A 12,650-nucleotide genomic window follows, 5' to 3' on the forward strand; every position below is an offset into this window, starting at 1 on the left:
GGGGGCAAGGAAGCATCAAAGCAAGTTCATCACAACCTTTTGGACCTTTCTCTAGACTCTTATAAGTCTTCAAAGCAAGATCTTTGTTAGAGGTCTTAAATGAGGTCTTAACGGGAAGAATGAAGTGTTAGGAGTCACTCATGACATGCAAGGGCATAAAGTTGCCAACTTTATGCCCGGGGACATCTTAATGGACTCATATCTAAATTTTGACGTTGAAATCTCAAGTATTAAGCACTTAATGGTCGCCTGATGCATGTCCTGCTTGTACGCCGTGCGTAATATTATGTACGCAGTGTGTACAACTTTAGGGTCTAGTACATTGAGCATACTGGAGTGGTACGCAGGGCGTACACACTCCAGTTGGGTTTGGGCTTTGTGTGGGCTTGCAAGCTTATGAGCTTCATTCAGTTTTGGGCCTTGTCCCATTTAGATTTTTGGGTTGATACTCCGATTTGGGTCGTAGTTATTTTAGGTTGGGCCTTATCGGGCTATGTGGTCTATTAGTGGCTTTTATCTTGGATTTAAGGCCCATTAGCAAAGGGAAGAGTTTTGGGCCACTATGGAAGGACTTAGGCTTAGGTGTTTATACTCTTTGATTAGGTTGTGTTATAATCCTAATTTAGGGTTAATTGTATCATTGTTCAGTATGTGGTTTCGGACTGTTAGGCGAGCAGCTTTTGTGTTCAACAAATTGAGGTGAGTCTTCTCACTACACTCATGGGTCGAAGGCACCAAGGTCAGTCTATTAATTGATATGATATGATTAGTAATGGAGTATATAATTGTTTGCTATTTAATCTATATATGGACTTATGTGAAGACCATGGGAGGAGTCCATGGTACTAAACAAGACCATAGGAGGAGCCCATGGCTCGGGGATACAAGACCATGGGGGTAGCCCATGGCATTCCAAATGAAGACCATGGAGGGAGTCCATGGAAAACTTATATGTATGTGTGCATGGCATTATGTGATTATATGATTCGTGTGTTTTGGGAAACTCACTAAGCGTGTGCTTACAGTTTTGTTGAATGTTTCAGGTACCTCTGGTTCTTAGGGCAAGGGCTCGACTTGATGGTGCGGCGTGCATTCTCCAGTATTTCAACATTTAGTTTTGATACTCTGATCTTTTAAAACACTATGGTCATGTAATGGGATTTTTGGAAACAATTGTGGTTGGTATTTATAATTATAAAAGTTAAATTTTTTTATAATATTTGGGTTGTTACATTGAGTCTGGAATCACACGGGTGCTCGTCTAATTTGCTCAAACCAGGGCTCTAATACCAACTTGTGACATCCCCAAAATTCAAGGCAAAATTTTCATTTTTATTTATTTAAAATATATGTCTTACAAAAAACATTACATTAATACCAACTTGATGCTTCAATGCAGATACAGTAATGCATGAGCCTTTTCTACGGTCAGATGAGCAACCTGTAAAGCAGTTATTCAACAACTGTGAGTCGAGGCTTAGTGAATTCCCTCAAAATATTACATACCACAACATATATACAATGCATAAACATAATGGCCGTCAGCATAAAGCTGGTTCACCCCATTTTTCCTACAGCATATAGTTGGTCCGTATCTTGGCCTTTAGCATAAAGCTAGTCCGCCCGAGTCTATTGGTCTTCAGCACGAAGCTGGACCGCCCTCAACTCCCACATAATATATTAACACATATTCTAACAACAATATTCAACATTACAGACAACTATTCAGCCTAATTGTTTAAGTGTATACTACAAGAAACTATATCCTAAGATACAATGGATACATATTGGAGTATACAATATAATGAGATGAACTCACCTGGATAGTTACTCAAGGGATAAACAGTTAACCGGGCACTTCGACTAACGAGCAGTACTCCAACGAGGATCTACCTATATTACTATAGTTTATCAGTTTATATGGGAAACTGTAATGTTTGCTAGACCTATCACTAATCCCAATGAATACTGATAGCTTAATCAAATAAGGACCAACCAGGTCGGACAGTTGGGAGGCAGGACCATTTCGGCGTATAGCCTTTCTGAAATCCAACAACCAAGTCAACGTGACCATTCTAGACACCTCTCTCGTAAATAGATCAGTCGGTATTGTGATAGGGATTACTGATAAATCTTATTTACACATTTATAATAACAAATATGAATAGAAATATAAGTTACATTTAAGAGCCTAGTAAGCGTAGCTTAACTTACAAAGAGTTTCTAGCGAAAACTAGAATTTGCGCTGGCAGAACATTGATACCAGGGGATTTTATTAGCTAAGCCAAGATGCCCAGAGCCTCGCTAATGCTAAAATAGTTGGAAATCTCAAAGGAAATACTCAGAAATTGAATTTATAAGTTGAGAGAGAGATTAGGAGAAATGTATGGGAGAAATGAGGGCTGAAAGGCCTTTTATAGGAGGATTATTGGGGTGTACGACGTGCAAATGGGTGCACGTCGTGCATTTTAAGGCGATGTCTCCCCGATTTTTTTTGTGTCACGTGTCAGCCTCCCTGTGGTCCATGTTTTCACCTTCTACAAGCGTGTCACACATCTGGCATCGCGTGTAAAACGCAAATTTTGTAAATTCTGTAACTTCTCCATACAAGCTCTGTTTCCGACGTTCTTTGTATCTATAGAAAGCTATCAACGAGATCTACAACTTTCCTTTAGGCTCCTTCGGTTAATTCTAACTTTATTTTTCATCCTTGTCTTTATATGATTAAATGATTTTGTTAAAATCATAACTGTCTCGTATGGACTCCATTTTTTGCATTCTTTTTACTCAAAATTCCTATCTTAAAGAGTACTACGATTTTCCTTCTGGTGACTGTAACGTCCGCATTTCCAGGCTAGGCATTATCATTGATGTAATAGTCTAGGTTAACCCTTGTAACTCTTTTTGGAGTATTAATGATGAAATATTTGAGTATTATGTGAATTATGTGTTTATTTTCTTAATTATTATAATTTGATGAATTAAGAATAAAATAAGCGTCAAATTCGAAGAGTGGGATAAGCCCGATATCGTTGCATAAAGATGTAGTGGTCGAAACAAGGATTCCGAAGATATAAAGAATGCCGAAATCCGAGTTATAATGAAGAAGTTATGACCTGTCAAAGTTTCGCGACAGAACCGACAACGCTGAATGACGTAAAAAGTGAAATTTATGTTAGAGCGATATTTAGCCTTAGTGATCTAAACGAAAGTCGTAGAGTTCGTTAAACCGAGAGCGTGCATAAAAAGAACTCCCAAATCTGACTTCGTATGAAAAAGTTATGATTTTTCTAAGTTTCGACTTAGCAGTATGCAGCCCGAATACTCGATTTGAGACCAAGCGGTTTTTAGCCGAAACAATCTAAACGAGAATCGAATATCTCATTAATTGTAGTGAAACGATGAAAAGATAGGCGAAAACGGACGTCGGATAAAGAAATTATGAATTTATAACGGAGTTTTCCTGTCCCGGCCTACTAAAAATAAATAATAAAAATAAATTCAAAATTAGCCGACGGAGTCTAAACGAAAGTTGTAGAGCGTATTCTCACCTACGCGGGGATATAAAGAACGTCGAAAACGAAGTCCGTATGAGGAAGATATGAATTTTTGAAGTTTATTAAATATTTTCGGTATTTAATTTAAATAAAAAATACCGATATTATCCGCGGGGGGGGGGGGGGGGGGGGGGGGGGGAGAGTCCCCATTACGCCCAGCATAATGTGATTTACGTCCAGCGTAATTTGGGTTTCCAGCCCCTATAAAAGGATGTCGAGGGCAGCCGAGTTCTTTGCTCATTTCTTCCCTTTCTCTCGCGTTTTTGCATCGTTTTTCGTGCAAGAATTATCCCGAAGCCCTGATATCATTCCCGAGCCCCGAAGCAAGTCCCGAAGATCCCGATAAGTGCAATTCCCGAGCCGAAGCTCTGCCCGCTAGGAGTCCGGTTTTTGTGAAGATCTTCCAGATCTACCGAATAATACTACTTCTACAAGCCGTAGTGCTGTCCGATCGTCTTATGATCAAGTGAGTGTGTAGTTACTTTCTTCTAACGCATAATTATGAAGTATTTTATACAAAATACGTGTTATGTGTATATTTTGTTGTTATATGTGTGAATGTATATTCACTTTCTTTTAGCTCATATATATGATTTATTCTCTATGAAATACATGTTATGTGTATGTGTCTCATATGTTGTTTGGAATATATATTGAATGAGAATGCTATATAGGTTTAAACTATGTATAAAAATATATATTTTTATCTACTAATATGTTGGGTGGAACATGGGTAGATAGTTGATGTGTGATAAACAAATGAGATGCCTCGTTGTTGTTGCTGATTCAGTCATCTAGCGAAGTTTAGATGACGACCACAAACTTTTCTAGACAGTCCTGTGGAACGCTAGCAGGTTCGCCACCTGTAGGTATTAATGAACTTGGGTGTTCATTCACTGTACTCCATCCCCCTCATGGTTGCCTTATTTGACTTATATTGCTGAGGAACCCCCGAAGCATGTGTTGTCGCCCCGATGAAATATTCTTAGACTAGGTCCCTTGTGTTAGTTGTTTTAGGGACATAAAGTGAGAATAACGGGAATGGGTAATTGGGTTATTGTTGGTTAATGAAAATAAAGTTAATTACTTATTGTGGGTTGAAAACCCTATATGCTCACCAGGCTACCAAGCCTGACCCACTCAGTTTTATTTGTATTACAGGAAGTGGCGCAAGGGCATAAGATGGATGAATCATCAAGTTGTTTTGTTTACAAGTTTGTATATGTATATATTTGTTGAACGACTTGTAATGTTATCGTTTATGCTTTATGGTCTGTATCGGAACATGACATCCTGAGTTTTGATTATATAATGAAAATACATTTCTTGATGAAATGCTTTGGTAAATATTATCTTATCATACTTTGTTTTTTGGAACAAATTCTGCAACTCTTTCAAATCAAAAGGATTTACTCTGAAATTATTTTAAAAGCATAAATGAAAATCGGTCTTTTCTGGCCGAGATTTTGGGGATGTCACAGTTGGTATCAGAGCATTAATTTAAGCGAACTAGGAATTTGTAGGATTTCTAGACTTAAACTTAAAATGCTAAGTGAAATTTTGAGATGTGTGTCTGTTATGTTTTAGACACGAGCACTAGTTTATTTTAGGAAAGTTGCCTAAAATGCTTTTATGTGCTAAATGTTATGTGACATCCCCAAAATCACGGCCAGAAAAGACCGATTTTGTTTATGCTTTATAAAAATCCGAGTACTTTATTTCATAAAAAGGTTGCGGAATTTGTTCCCAGAAAAACATGGTAAATACGTTATCAAAACATTTTCGTAGAAACGTATTTATTTCATTTTAAAACGTTTGGGATGTCATCGTTAATACAGAAACTTAAGCATAAACAGGTCTTACAATTATTTACACTAGTGATCTACATCTCTTTAAATCTCTCAGTGTAATGTCACTTCATATCGTCACCTGTGATATAAATAAACTGAGTGGGTCAGGTTGGGAAACCTGGTGAGTACATAGGGTTTTCAACCCACAATAATATAATTATTACGTTCAATCATCAAACAATTAACCCAATTACCCATCCCCATTATCTTCTTTACTCTTAAGGATTTAACCTAAGAGTCACCTATCATGCATTCGTTTATTCCGAAGTCCCTCACTTCCAGGGCTATAGGACTGACACTAAATCCATAGCTGCCAATGTTCGTTCGTAGAGCACTAATTCCATAGTTGCTATATCTTACTCGTCGAGTATTAAATCCATAGCTACCAGTGTTCAATAGGTACTAAGTTCATAGCTACCAATTCCTAACAGGTACTAAATCCATAGCTACCAGCGTCCAACTAATTGGTACTAAGTCCATAGCTACCAATTCCTAACATGTACTAAATCCATAGCTACCAACGTCTAACAGGTACTAAGTCCATAGCTACCGGTGTTTGTCCCATAGTTACTAAGTCTATAGCTGCCAATGTATACTCACGTCATCTTCTATCTCTCATCATTCATCTACCCATCTCATACCCAACATATTCGTATATATAAAATACGTATACAGTTTAAATCCTTTAAAACATGTATAAAACGTTCATCCAACATAGACAGCAAGTATTCAGATAATATGCACACATAGCACGTAGTTTATATAAAATACTTCATATCTATGTGTAAGATGAAAGGGACCATGCACTCACCTGAGTAGGTGGTGACTCAGCACTCGGACATCGTTTCGATACTCTCAAAACGATATTCCTTCGATAAAACCTAGTACCAATACCACTAGGGTTTAGTCTAACGATAACCGCGACAAATTAATTAGTCTGACTATTATTAGGCGTTAATAACGCTCAATATAACTCATAATAATAGCCCAAATAATTATTTTAAGGACCTAATAACATTTCTATAATTATTTGAAAGCTATATTAAAAATTGCGTAAGCGTAGCACACTTACAGCGAATTTTATCGAAAACCGGAACTTAATTGGAGCAGCGTTTCGAAACCGAAAAACTCCTTTTTCTCGGGACTCCGAGAGCCTCGGGGCTTCCCTCGGGAGCTAGGGGGGTTTTCCTAGGGTTTAGGGGGGTTTGGGGGTTAGTGAGAGAAAGTAGAGAGAGAAACTTATGGTGGAAGGTGTGAGAAATCCGAGAGGCTTCACCTCCCTTTTATAGACCGCAGCCTCGGAGTACGTTGGGCGTACTGAGGACCTTACGTGGGGCGTAGCTTCGGATCAGCGATCATCATCGGACGGCTGGGAAAGCGCCACGTCAGCGAATTCGTATAAGATCTCGCAAAATCGAGTACAAACTTTAAAAATTCGTAACTTTCGCGTACGAGCTCCGTTTTCGACGTTCTTTATATCCACGCGAAGGTGGGAACGTACTCTACAACTTTTGTTTAGACTCCGTTGGCTAATTTTGGCTCGATTTTAAATTTTATATTATTAACGGGCCGGGACAGGATTGGTCTGTTAAATCCTCATAACTTCTTCATCCGACATCCGTTTTCGCCCATCTTTTTCTCGTTATGCTACTTTTAACGAGACCTTCGATTCTCGTTTAGGTCGTGTCGGCTAAAAATCACTCGATCTACTATTCGAATTTCGGGCTGTACACTGCTAATCCGAAACTTCGAAAAATCATAACTTCTTCATACGAAGTCAGATTTGGGCGTTCTTTTTATCGATGTTCTTAGTTTAATATATTCTACGACTTTCGTTTAGATCGCTAAGGCTAAATCTCGCTTTATCGTAAATTCACTATTTACGCTTCCCGGTGTCGTGCCGGTTCCGTCGCGAAACTTCGACGGGTCATAACTTCTTCGTTATAACTCGGATTTTGGCGTTCTTTATATGTACGGAAACCTTGTGACATACTCTACAACTTGGTTAAGATTATTTATTCTAAATAATCTTTTGTCGAAAAGTCATTTTCGACCCCTATTGCCTCTAATTTGACTAGCCCGGATTTGCGGGCGTTACAATTATCTCCCCCTTAGGATGATTACGTCCTGGAATCATCAACGAAACAGGGTCGTCTAATGACTCCATACGTCATTTCTTCATCCTAGGTAATAATTATAACTTCTACATTCCTTCAAGTCTATCTCTTAGACTCATTGACTGTAAGCAATGCTCGATCGTGCACCTGCTCTCTACCTCAGGCTAGACTCCCAATTATGACCTTCAAGTCACAATCTCAATCCTTACTGGACACGAACTTGAGATGATTTCTTTTATTACTACTATGGATCGATGTGTCATATTCTAATGACCTATCATCGTATGTTGCAACACTTAGACTTAGGTATCTTAGAATCAATTTCTAAAACAAGCTATGCCTTCCTTCATGTTCTAATGTGATATAATCACACTTTAACATTTGGTATTTCTAGCTACCAACTTCTTTAACAACGAGCACGATATTTCTATTGGTCGTTTTGATTTCAATCGTTTGGTTTAAGTCGGACGCTACATCGACCTTGATTTTCTAAACCACATAGCACACTTAGCATAGTCGGACTCAATTCGATATGACCACTAGGGTCGGAATATCAACAATCTTCTTAGTCATTACCGAAACGATGGTAACAACACACTTGAATAAAACGAAATCAATTACTAGTTTCTTGGTAACCTTGTGACTTTCCCTGATCCAAGTGTGAGTCCTGTGTTTCCGGTAGTATAGGCCTCTACTACCATTCACACCTACTCATACTCGTCCCAAGTATTGTCTCGCAGTTTCCCAAGTCACCATGCAACAAATCACACAATCATTCAACAAAACGAAGGTTTTATATTAATTCTTGAAATGATTACATAGGTGTTCAAGTTCACCCTAGACTATGCCTCTACTAGGCTACATCGTATGAAACTATGACTACTGCATAATCCGATCTTCGGGTAAGAAGTCCTCATTCTTGATTCCTCGCATGGTTCTCTGCTTCGTCAAGGATCATGTGAAATGCCCTTGGCCTTGGCGGCGTTTCTGGTCTTGCTGCTTTATTTTTCCTTGGGCAGTCTCTGGACATGTGCCCCTTGCCTCCACATCCATAGCATACTTTATCATCATGTGTGCAGTCTTTGGAATAGTGACCAGTCCTCCCACACTTGTAACAAGTCACTTCTTCGTTGCACTTTCCACCATGCTTCTTCTTGCATTTATCACACCATCTTGCTTCACCTCCATCTGCTCCTCCAAGCTTTGAGAACTTTCTTTCCTTATTCGACCTCGAAGATCCTTCAAACTTCCGCTTCTCTCCTGCCTTATCTTTTTCTAGACCCTTTTCTCTTATTTGGGCCTCTACGTTCTTAGCTGCTCTAACAGTTGCTTTCAAGGTAGTTGCCATTTTGACCATTGGGCCAAAGTCAGTGGGCAGTCCGTTAGCAAACCTATCAATCTTGGAGAGTTCAGTAGGCACCAAGTAGGGTAATAGCTTCATCCTCTCGGTGAATGCGGTGGCATACTCATCAACACTCATCTTCCCTTTCTTCAGGTTCTGAAACTCGTTGTTTAGGTCTATCAGATCTATCTCCGACCAATACTGCATTTTCAACTGTTCCAAAAACTCTTCCCACGACATCCTTAAGGCTTCTCCTCGTGGCATCGTATCTGCCAATAGCTTCCACCAGCTCAAGACTCCAGTTTTTAGTTGTCTTACTGCGAAGACAGTCTTCTGTTTCTCGTTACAGCTGCAGCTCTCAAACACCATCTCCATCTCAGAGATCCAATCCATAATCTCAACCGGCTTTGGGCTTCCTGAGAGGCTTGGCGGTTTCGCACCCAAGAAATTCTTGTACATCCGCCCATCCTTGTTGTTTCTCCCTTCTAGGCCATCCCTTTGCTCACCTTGAGTCCCTACTTGACTCACTTGGCGGTTGTAGTTCCCTTCCTCTGATTGCTCGGGAACTGGCTCCGTCGGTTCAACACGTACGGTAGGTTCGTCCCTATTTTCATGGAGCATCTGTCTCATTTCTTCCCTTTGTTCAACTAGCATAGCCCGAATCATGGCTTGAACTCCAGCCATGGTGACTGGCTCAGGCGCAACTTCTTCTGCAACAGGTATTTGCTGAACCACTGGGGGTTGATTCCTATTCCCATTTGCAATCCCAGCTCCACTACGGGTTCTTGCCATTTTGATCTATACACCGAATAAGGTGAATCTAGATCTTAATTTAGGATTGACGTCTTAAATCATCCTTATCACCCCGAAACGTTTACATGCTAGTTCTAATATCGTAGTCGTACGTTTAGAATCCTAAACACATAAGGTATCCAGATCCGGTCGGCAACAGACCATAGATCCGAACAATTAACAACATATCATGTATAAAGCATTTAGCACATAAAAACAATTTAGGCATTATTCCTAAAATAAGCTAGTGCTCACACCTCACAATCATCGCTTAGCATTCTAAGTTTAAGTCTAGAAATAAATCCATATTCCTAGTTCGCTTAAACTAATGCTCTGATACCAACTGTGACATCCCCAAAATCACGGCCAGAAAAGACCGATTTTGTTTATGCTTTATAAAAATCAGAGTACTTCATTTCATAAAAAGGTTGCGGAATTTGTTCCCAGAAAGACATGGTAAATACGTTATCAAAACATTTTCGTAGAAACGTATTTATTTCATTTTAAAACGTTTGGGATGTCATCGTTAATACAGAAACATAAGCATAAACAGAACTTACAATTATTTACACTAGTGATCTACATCTCTTTAAATCTCTCAGTGTAATGTCACTTCATATCGTCACCTGTGATATAAATAAACTGAGTGGGTCAGGTTGGGAAACCTGGTGAGTACATAGGGTTTTCAACCCACAATAATATAATTATTACGTTCAATCATCAAACAATTAACCCAATTACTCATCCCCATTATCTTCTTTACTCTTAAGGATTTAACCTAAGAGTCACCTATCATGCATTCGTTTATTCCGAAGTCCCTTACTTCCAGGGCTATTAGGACTGACACTAAATCCATAGCTGTCAATGTTCGTTCGTAGAGCACTAATTCCATAGCTGCTATATCTTACTCGTCGGGTACTAAATCCATAGCTACCAGTGTTCAATAGGTACTAAGTCCATAGCTACCAATTCCTAATAGGTACTAAATCCATAGCTACCAGCGTCCAACTAATAGGTACTAAGTCCATAGCTACCAATTCCTAACAGGTACTAAATCCATAGCTACCAACGTCTAACAGGTACTAAGTCCATAGCTACCGGTGTTTGTCCCATAGGTACTAAGTCTATAGTTGCCAATGTATACTCACGTCATCTTCTATCTCTCATCATTCATCTACCCATCTCATACCCAACATAATCGTATATATAAAATACGTATACAGTTTAAATCCTTTGAAACATGTATAAAACGTTCATCCAACATAGACAGCAAGTATTCAGATAATATGCACACATAGCATGTAGTTTATATAAAATACTTCATATCTATGTGTAAGATGAAAGGGACCATGCACTCACTTGAGTAGGTGGTGACTCAGCACTCGGACAGCGCTTCGATACTCTCAAAACGATATTCCTTCGATAAAACCTAGTACCAATACCACTAGGGTTTAGTCTAACGATAACCGCGACAAATTAATTAGTCTGACTATTATTAGGCGTTAATAACGCTCAATATAACTCATAATAATAGCCCAAATAATTATTTTAAGGACCTAATAACATTTCTATAATTATTTGAAAGCTATATTAAAAATTGCGTAAGCGTAGCACACTTACAACGAATTTTATCGAAAACCGGAACTTAATTGGAGCAGCGTTTCGAAACCGAAAAACTCCTTTTTCTCGGGACTCCGGGAGCCTCGGGGCTTCCCTCGGGAGCTAGGGGGTTTTCCTAGGGTTTAGGGGGGTTTGGGGGTTAGTGAGAGAAAGTAGAGAGAGAAACTTATGGTGGAAGGTGTGAGAAATCCGAGAGGATTCACCTCCCTTTTATAGACCGCAGCCTCAGAGTACGCTGGGCGTACCGAGGACCTTACGCGGGGCGTAGCTTCGGATCAGACCTCCAGGTGGCGAAGGCTCGGTGGTGCGGCGTGGCTTCGTTTAATCATAACTTCTTCATACGAAGTCAGATTTGGGCGTTCTTTTTATCGATGTTCTTAGTTTAACATATTCTACGACTTTCGTTTAGATCGCTAAGGCTAAATCTCGCTTTATTGTAAATTCACTATTTACGCTTTCCGGTGCCGTGCCGGTTCCATCGCGAAACTTCGACGGGTCATAACTTCTTCGTTATAACTCGGATTTCGGCGTTCTTTATATGTACGGAAACCTTGTGACATACTCTACAACTTGGTTAAGATTATTTATTCTAAATAATCTTTTGTCGAAAAGTCGTTTTCGACCCCTATTGCCTCTAATTTGACTAGCCCGGATTTGCGGGCGTTACATGTTATTAGTTGTCATATATGATATTATTTGTTCGGATCTATGGTCTGTTGCTGACCGGATCTGGAAACCTTATGTGTGTAGGATTCTAAGTGTACGTCTACGAATTTAGAACTAGCATGTAAACGTTTCGGAGTGAAAAGGATGATTTGAATGTCTATCGAAATAGAGATCTAAATTCACCTAATTTGGTGTATAGATCGAAAGGGAAAACACACAAAGTTGATTGGGAAACAACAACCCGCATTCTGAGCCACAAATGATTGGGAGTGCACTAGAACTAACAGCTGCACCTGAGCCAATCACGATGGCGGGAGTATATGCAATGGTGCGAATGATGTTGGATCATCAGATGGAAGAAACAAGGCGTTTACTTCAACAAAGTAAGGACGAACTTACTGTGCCAGTACGCCAGACACCTATTCTTGAGATAATTATCGGGGTTGCTAATTTAGTCGAAGAAGTGATCAACGGTAGTATCGCCAACAAGGTTGAAGTTGGCAAGAAGAGGAAATTTGAGGGGTCTTCAAAGTCTGACAATAACAACATGTTCTCAAGGTATGGAGGAGTATGTGAAGCGACACGATGCGATAAGTATGGAAGAAAGCACAACGGGAGATGCCCTAAGGAAGTAACCTGCTTTAAATGCGGGAAGATTGGTCACTATGCCCACGAATGCCCAACCGAGGAAGAAGTTTGCTTTAAG

Source organism: Lactuca sativa, chromosome 4 (genome assembly GCF_002870075.4).
Source record: "Lactuca sativa cultivar Salinas chromosome 4, Lsat_Salinas_v11, whole genome shotgun sequence".
NCBI classification, from domain to species: domain Eukaryota; kingdom Viridiplantae; phylum Streptophyta; class Magnoliopsida; order Asterales; family Asteraceae; genus Lactuca; species Lactuca sativa.